The sequence below is a fragment of the Typopeltis vanoorti genome, chromosome 5, assembly GCF_054136105.1.
Source record: "Typopeltis vanoorti isolate ZY-2024b chromosome 5, IOZ_Tvanoo_1.0, whole genome shotgun sequence".
Taxonomy (NCBI): domain Eukaryota; kingdom Metazoa; phylum Arthropoda; class Arachnida; order Uropygi; family Thelyphonidae; genus Typopeltis; species Typopeltis vanoorti.
The window spans coordinates 156,896,865-156,906,068 of NC_143553.1; positions in this window are offsets into that span (position 1 = coordinate 156,896,865).

The window sequence follows — 9,204 nt, forward strand, 5'->3', positions numbered from 1 at the left end:
ATAAAAATTTAATTGACATGTTAAGTTCAATAAAAACTTTCTAACAATACTTGCTTTTATTAAGGAAAAATATAAATGACCGCGAATTTAGACATCTCCCATATTTATTAAACATTTTTGAACAAAATCAAGAAATGCTTCGCTATGATTTAAAAGAATTTATTCGTAAAATAGAATTAGTTGAGAAAGAAAGAAATTTCTTAATTAAAGATTTTAATAAAACTGAAATGATTGTATCTTTTATCAATAATCCATTTCAAGAAAACTTGAACATCACAGAAATTTCAAATAAAATTAGTGGGCTGTTTGATATAAACCAAGCTGAAGTAGAACTTCAGATAATAAACGTTCAGAATAGTTGACATTTAAAATCAATAAACAATGAAGTCATTTGGAAGTATGCAAATGAAAAATTCCCAATATTAACTGATATTGCGCGAAAAATTCTGTCGTGTTTCGGATCGACATACTTGTCAGAATCCGCTTTTTCAAATATGACCGTCATAAAAAATCAATTAAGAAACCAAATTACAAATGATCGTTTGGATGATTGTCTGCGATTGTCCACTTCTTCATATCAACTTGACTAGGAAAATATTGCGAGGTCCAAACAATGCCAAATTTCACATTAACTTTTTTTTTTCATTTAATCAACCAGCATTTCCTGTAACTTGTGAGTTTGTAATCAATCTGTTGTTTTTTCTAACTTTGGTTTTCCAAAATAGAGAAATAAATATTTTATTCAAATATATATTTTTTTGTTGTATTAAAATATTTGTTGTATTAAAATAATTAAGTCATAAATAAATTGTTAAATACCCAAATAAAGTTTTTAGTTGTGTATTTTTTTAGTTGTTTATTTGTGCGTAATCAGATATCAAGTTGGGGGGAACGTGATCTATATAAGAGAGTAGATCGCCGAATAACTTTTTATAGAAAAGTAGCTCGCCTAGTAAAAAAGAATGAACACCACTGCACTACAGGGACGAGATAATGGCGCTGGAGCATCGCTGGAAAAAATGCATTGGTTTTAAGCGAGAGTATGTTGAAAAATAAAAATAATTTTAAAATTATAATTTTCTTTTTCATTGTTAGGCCGAGAACTTTTGAGAACACCCTCCTAATTATAAAGAGTACAATACGCAACCCTGTCCTGACAAATAACGCATACTACAAATTTAGTGGTAGTATGCGTTAGTAATAGTAGTATCATCATGAGACAGCAAATTTGGTTTTATCTTTTTCTTTCTGCTCATTCTGCATGATAATTTGGTGGTAGTTCTTACTTCCTTAAATAATTCTTGATAAACACTTCTTAATAATCTTCTTCTCTATAAAGAAATGAATTTTTCATTGGAATTGCATTCAGCTAGGTTTGTAATAGATAAATAAGCATTATTTCCCGATTTCTCCGAAGATAAGCATGAATTATTACTATTGCAAGGTTAACCAGATAATTGTCCATATTAAAGAATGTACAGGTAAGTTGGAAAGAAAACAAAACGGCAGTCAAAACCTTGTGAACATTGTAAATAATTTCACGAGAATGTTGAAGTTTGTAACGGTCAGTTTTGCATTTATAAATCTGTGCAGATGGTTCCGCAGCCATCCAGCGAACCTTGATAATTATGTGTTTAGAGAATATCATCCAGAAATTACTCGGTATTAAATATTCCTTACATCTCGTTTCTTGAAACAACATTAATTATTATGAAGAAGAGTGTTCTAAAGAAGCCTGAAACTTTCTGTAGAATAGTTTCCCGGAATCGTGTACCACTACTCTTCGGTAACGTATATTTCGCTTTTCAAAATGTATTGAACCGGATTCATTTTTACCACGAACACCCCCATTTATATACACGTTTTATACACACTGACTTCCAATGCAGGAAGTTGAAAATTAGGTATAAATGACACACACACACACACACACACACACACACACACACACACACACACACACACACACACACACACATTTTATGTTTCATCCAACAAAGGTTTTTTGAAATCCAAATGATGCCCCCCCCCCACCCCCCCCCCCCCCCACCCCCCCCCCCCCCCACCCCCCCCCCCCCCCACCCCCCCCCCCCCCCACCCCCCCCCCCCCCCACCCCCCCCCCCCCCCACCCCCCCCCCCCCCCACCCCCCCCCCCCCCCACCCCCCCCCCCCCCCACCCCCCCCCCCCCCCACCCCCCCCCCCCCCCACCCCCCCCCCCCCCCACCCCCCCCCCCCCCCACCCCCCCCCCCCCCCACCCCCCCCCCCCCCCACCCCCCCCCCCCCCCACCCCCCCCCCCCCCCACCCCCCCCCCCCCCCACCCCCCCCCCCCCCCACCCCCCCCCCCCCCCACCCCCCCCCCCCCCCACCCCCCCCCCCCCCCACCCCCCCCCCCCCCCACCCCCCCCCCCCCCCACCCCCCCCCCCCCCCACCCCCCCCCCCCCCCACCCCCCCCCCCCCCCACCCCCCCCCCCCCCCACCCCCCCCCCCCCCCACCCCCCCCCCCCCCCACCCCCCCCCCATATTTTTAACATTTAATTCTCTAAAAATTGATTTCTGATTTATTATCCCCCCCATGGCTTTTTCTAATCCAACAGAAAACATGAATTTCATAGTCTTTCTTAGGAAAAGCTTTAGCTGCATAGCTGGAAAAGACGGAATTTCAATCTTCAAAAAAAAAATCAAATCAGCTAACGCCTTTTTACTCCTGTATACGGGGAGTAATCGAGGCCATTTATCTCTATCTAACTTTTGGAGATTGAGTGGGCAGTTCAATCTCCACTGGTACCAATCAGAGATAGATGGCCCAAGGCTATCACTAATTAAGCGGTACTCAGTGAAGAGAGACAGCTCAAATATGCCGCCATCTCGTGGTCCCTAACCCTAACACAACATATTTAATGTCTGAAATAATGTGGGTTCTACGGTCGATTTTCTTGAGTTTACGGGACGAAAAACCCGAGTTTTCCGGAGGAAAAACACGCTTGCCCGTACCAGAGATCGGCTAACTCGGGAACCGGTCGAAAAAAGGCTTAGAAAAATTTCCTCTAGTCGCCGACTAGACTCGAAACCAAGTCTTCCTTCGTGTGGCCAAGCGCCTTGGTGTACAAACGCCACATCCACTGAGCTACACAAGGTCTCAATTTCAATCTTGTGTTATTTTATTTATTTTAATAAAATAAACGATAGCATATATTATTGTCTAAAATAGTGTACGTTCTGCAGTCGATTTTCTCAAGTTTATATATATTTATTTATATTTATTTATGTATATTTATTTAATTATATTTAATATAATTACATATAAATAAAATAATAAATGATATTTAACTGATTATTATATATTTATTTATTTCATTTATTTATTTCGACCAAAATGTACGTTCCCCTTACATTCGATATTCACCACTTCGTCTGTGAATAGGTAGTCAGTTTAAATTTGAACATTGGCTGGAATTATTTTAATTGAAGCAAATAAAACAATTAATAATTAATATATTCAGCGTTATTTTGCTGCACAATACAATAGATGAACTATCTGCATGATATTAATTAAAATTGTGAAGGTCCGGAGCCCCCTCCGTCTGCCATGACATGGAATATTAGTAAGTGGGATTTAGGTTCTATTTTCCTACCATCGAGATCGAAGGCCGCCACATGGTCGGGAAGAAAGCTATTTACTGTATACTAAGCCAACCCTGGTCTAAAGGAAGGAGATCATCAATAGAAATTGTGGATATCCTCATGGCGAATCTGATGACTGCAGAACAGCAGATAGATCGTGATTCCTTAGAAGAACCCTGATACGGTGTAACCGAGGTGGCCCTCATGATCCGAAGTACCCCAATTATGTCCCACTACAGAAGGAATATTTCTTCAGGAATCGCAGACAAACAACGTCTAGTAGAAGAGCTTCATCAAACGGTATTGTGAAAGATTTTATGATAATTTGCTAATTTAATATGGCTGTAATTATAGTTCGTATCACTAAGCAAATTGAAGGACTTGAATGAAAGTTGAACTAGGACTTTAACTCACTTCATAGTATAGAGAATGAGGGAATTAGTTTATCAGCATTACTGAACGAGCGATAGTGTGTATAGATACTAGTATATGTAATTTACCCTTAACTGAGAAAGTCAAAGAAATTGAATGTGGCGTTCATTGTAGCAATGAAATTGCTAAGCCCTCATATACTCTTGTGAATTAATGTGTGTAATCCATTTGTGTCTAATTGAATTATTGTTTCATATTATTGTGCTACAGAGGGTGAAAAATTTAAGCCAACTTAATCATTGACGGGAAAGCTCCTTTATCTTGTGTGTGTAGAGTCTTTTGTGGAGGCATAATAGTTTATCCCACGTGCTAGTGTGAAATTTTTATTGTTAGTATTTTGCCAGCCGTATTAACATTGTATCATTTTAGTATTGAATTGGAGTTTTTAGAATTTAATGTATTGTATTGTATTTATGAGTTCAATAAATTTTTGCTTATCAAATATTCAGTTGTCTGAGATTGCCATTCAATGCACCGCTTGTTATAAAGTACGAACCTAGGCGCGCGGGGGGGGGGGGTGGAAGAAGAAAAAGTTAAGTTACGAGATCAAGGTTATGACTGCATGATTATTCTCTTCTAGACTTATTTAGGAATTGATTCTTGTTTTAAATTTCTTTATAAACTAAATGTCCTAAATGGCGCAGCTTTAAAAAATAAATGTTTGAGGATACTAAGAGGAGCAAGAGCTTAGATTTCTAGTACGGAAGTGACGACACGCGCAGGAAAGGGATAATATATATAAAGGAAAGTAAAGAATATGGGAAATATATAAATGAACAAGAATGGGACACAACAACTCTATTATACAATCGTTGATTTAATATTCTCAGCAGTACATTGGAGGCATACGAGAGTATGCTTATAGTTCTGCAGTCACTGCAATACTTAGCAGGTTTGCTTTTCTTTTCAATTTAAATATATTCAAATTTAAACATGCGATCTAATAAAAAAGAAAAATTCCCAAACAATATGTTCAGTCTGATTTATTTCTCAGACAAACGTTTTGCAATACACATTGTAAACAAGATGTAAACATTTTGTCATTTCAAAAAAATTCATTGCTGAACCGACGTGTTTTGCCATACGTCACCTTATTGAGTATGCATTTGAAAGTAATGAGTTTCTACACCACGCATAGCTTTGTTATGCCTCAAAATTATTAAACGCGTGCGTGTGTGTGTGCCTCATATCATCATATTTTGGAAATTTCATTCAGAGGGCACACCTGAAGTCAGAGTTTAATGGAACAGTGAGGTTGAGGAATCGAACACCAGAGACGACTCGTGCATAGGCACTGAGGAACTGCAGCACCCCCAATTTTTCTCGATATATAAATATATTTATTAATTTATTTATATTTGCTTGTAATATTTAATTTTATCATCAACAATCCTATACAATTCTCTTATTTTGTATAAAAATAATAAAAATCCATCTTGTAGCACTTAGGAGGTCAAAGGAACGCTAGAAGCACTGTGTTTAGCACGGTGTCATATTATTATGCGCGAAAGCATATGCACGTCATAGTGAGATGCGAGCTATTAGCATAATGTGGAACTGTCCGTCGCTGAGTTCCACTGTCATTTATATTCAGTTTGCGCCAGTTGAGTGTTCGTAGCGCTTATCGTGTTTACTCCGTCTCTTTAAATATTTGGACATTACAATGAAAGACATAACATTTGTTATAGTTTTTATTTTAGAACGTTATTGGGGTTATGATAATCGATTTTATTTTAAGTAATTTTGAATTATACTAAACTGTATAATTTTATCGATAATAAACAATATTTTTTCGTATTTATTTTTTTTTAATATTTACCATAATTTTGATATTTTACCCAAACCCGTATACACTGTACTTACAGTGTTTATATATATTTCGAAAGTTGCAGCATCCCCACAATTTCAACCCACGAGCCTCCACTGTCAACAACCCCATTAAAAGTCACTAAAACTAAAGTGGAAAACAAACTTTGATTACTGTAAATGAAACTAAAGTTTTAATATTTATTTAACACAAGGTACTAACGACATCTTTTAACTGTTTTAATATTAACTACTTGTTATCCAAGTAAGAAACCTACATACCAAATGAAGATAGTGGAAGTCACTCTTTCTTTCTTTGAAACGTTCCTTTCGAGCAAAATACAAGCCTGTATGCTATCTTTATGAAACTGCTTTGGACGGTGGTGACAAAAGCTATTATCCAAAAATATCCAACAACATATTATATTCTCGGTAACAAACAAACGCCACACCGCATGCTTAATGATGATTACTAAATGATGCAACCAAGAATTAAATATAGAAGATATTCTATAATATTGAACTCTTGGTTGGATGTAATGCAGGTTTTCTCAGAACGAAGGAAATGCACAAATTTTGGAGGTCACACCGACCAGACAGTGCATTTGGTTTTCTTATCACGTTTTATTTTTTGAGCATTGACAAAAGCCGTCAGGTAACAATATGTGGGTATTTTCGTTCAGAGTAACGAAAATACCCAAACAAATACGTCTGTAAACATGAAGGATAAGTACATAAATGAATGCACAAAATCTTTTTTTTTTTTAAGAAAAAGGATCGTGCTTTTCATTTCTTTTATAGTGAAACATTTATTATTTCAAGTGGGCCAGGGACTGATTTTCGACATATTACTTACTGAGATATTTTTGTCTAATTTTGCCAATAGATACACCCAGTAACAGCGGACAAAATATTAGAATATCATTTTGTAGATTAAAGGAAATTATAATTGAAAAATATATTCTCGCATTATCTTAGATTACTGCCCTGCGCCATGCTTATCAGCTCATACGGCCATCATTGTTCACATATTTTCTGATTACTGTATTATACAGTATATAATGCAATTTTATATGTAATAAAAATAATATTTAAATACAATACAGTTTTGTATGTATGATGCCCATGATGAAGTTAGTCGAAGGAAAATAACGCTGGGAGTACATTTATAAAATTCGGATTATATCGAAAGTTAGAACACGTTCCTCGTTTATGTATAGTACAATTAGTACATTTGTACTAATTTAAGAACATATTTCACATAAAAACCTAAACGAGCACTTTTGTGCTCATTTAGTTTTCTCTTCCATGTGGAGAATCTTGCTATCATGTGAACTGCCTTTTGAAAATAGTCAAGAAAAACAAATTCCCGGATCCATTTGAACGAGACTGGTAAAATGTAGCATGTGTGTCATTGAAGATGAGAAATATCCTACTTTTTCACAGTGGGAAAAATGCATTGATATCAAGTTATCATAACAAGATGATTTCCTTAGTAGACGTAAGACCCTAAAACATATAGTTCCTAAAACAAATAAAGAAGCAATACACAACCATTATACTTATTTAGCGCGAAAAATATTCAACATACTAGCTTTAGCAATAAGACATGAAACTGACCCAAACAAATACAAAACTCTAATGAAAGAGTATTTATTTTACCACAGAAATGAGGAAGCTCTGTTTAAAACAATTGTATAAAGAATTGGTTTTTGTATATTTGTGTTAAAAGGATCCGGTTTCAGGTGTAAAATGTAAAACGTTTAAATGCTCTCTAAACTACTTTTTTTGTTCTTAATTAATGTTATGCAACTTTCTCTGTAAATATTGGCATGCTTTCTGTAATTTTATTATTTTATTATCTTATAATAATATGTATATTATATGAATGCGCATATGTGTATGTAATGATAATGCATTACATAACGTTTTGAAACACTATCTATATCCTAACCTGGACGAGCTATTGCTCTTAGGTTACACAAATGACTGTCAAAATTTCGTACTAAAATATAAAGCTTACAATATGATGATGATGTTGTCTATTTGGGAAAAATGGCGGGGTTTCATTTGCGGTGATGCCGTCGATTGAAAAACGGATGCTCAAAAAAAAAAAACAGGGCATGCAGCGATGTCGTTTTGGAATACAAATATTTTACATTATCACTAAATGGTTGTTTGCGTAAATTCCAGGTTAACTCAATGTCACTATTCTACTGAAGAAAGACTTAAAAACTTTGCTATAGTCACCAGCTGAAGGAGCTATTTCAAGTCTTATTTTTATTTTGGTTTCATTCTTCTCTAGAGTTAACTGAACTTTGCAGATAAGGAATATAAGTAACGCCACTTTCGACACATGTTTTATCCGGCACAGAAAGGCTTAAAATGTGGATTTGAAAAAAATGTTCAATATTTGTATTTTACTTTTTTTTCAAATAAAATCAAATAGCTACTGAGAGTGGGTTATGTACTGTGAACATGCAACCAAAACACCAAAACGGCCTAATGATTTTCTATTGTTGTTGTTGTTGTTGTTGTCATCGTTACCATAGACTCCACACGTCGTTCAAAGAAAAACGATTTTATTTTCGTACCGTTCTACCAGAGAAAAATGTACTTATCAGCGCTTTCCTCACGGCATTCATTCTACACTTCCATGAATGCCATCTCTTCACCCTCCATAAAATCAAAATTTATATCTACCAGTAGCCCGTAATGATCCTTTCAAAAGGTTGTAAATCTCTATCATATAACACCTCTTTTTCCTGTTTGCACCTCTACAAATTCCTCATAATCTAAATCCCACAATCCCGATATCTTCTTTTCACTCCCTCTGAATTTCGCATCATCAATGAAACCAGGATTCCAGAGCTGCGCATAATAGTCTAAGTAAGATCATGTGATGACATTGTAAAGAGACAAGAAAAGAAAAAAAAAAATTACTTCTTTATCGTTTCATGTCAAGGTTCGTTTCAGCATTACAATTTTCCTCTTGAATGTATCGATAGTCTTTGCTATATGGTCCTTGAATTTGAACATTTTACCAATTAAGACTCCACGATCGCTAGCTTGATCAATTTCCTTTAGCATAATCCCGCCAGTATAATATGCCATTATGTCAAAGTGATAACTTGGCATTTAACATAATCGAACTTACATCCATTTTTAATGCTCACAATTTCCGATACTAATATTACGAAAAATTGTTGCGTAAACGGAAGATATAATGTAAAAATTAAATGAGTAAAAACACGTCTCCTCGATGCGTAATCATTACATTCTAAGGTTATTATTATTATTTTATTCATAATTGATACACAGTCAAAACAAGATATCATTT